Source organism: Apaloderma vittatum, unplaced genomic scaffold (genome assembly GCF_000703405.1).
Source record: "Apaloderma vittatum isolate BGI_N311 unplaced genomic scaffold, ASM70340v1 scaffold32769, whole genome shotgun sequence".
Classification (NCBI taxonomy): domain Eukaryota; kingdom Metazoa; phylum Chordata; class Aves; order Trogoniformes; family Trogonidae; genus Apaloderma; species Apaloderma vittatum.
The window spans coordinates 1-307 of NW_009736368.1; positions in this window are offsets into that span (position 1 = coordinate 1).

Below are 307 nucleotides of genomic sequence, written 5' to 3' on the forward strand. Positions count from 1 at the left end.
ACAGCAGGTTGTCTGCCTGGGGCAAGGATGTTTAATCCCCAAAGGTGCTCATGAACATGGTGCCACTAAAAGCAGATGCGCAGCATCCTGGTAGCGCAGCCAGGAAGGCTCGGCAGAGGCACAAGCCCAGCCCTGAGCATGTCACGGTACTCCCAGAGGAGTGATGTGGGGCTGGGGAGGAGGAGACGGCCTGTGCCGCCCTTGGGGGTAGCTTGTGCTTGGGCTTGGCAGCTTATCGGCTCCCCACGGTGGCCTGGCTCGCCTCAGCTCTGCGGGTACCAGCCGGCTTCGGGGTGGCCACACTCCA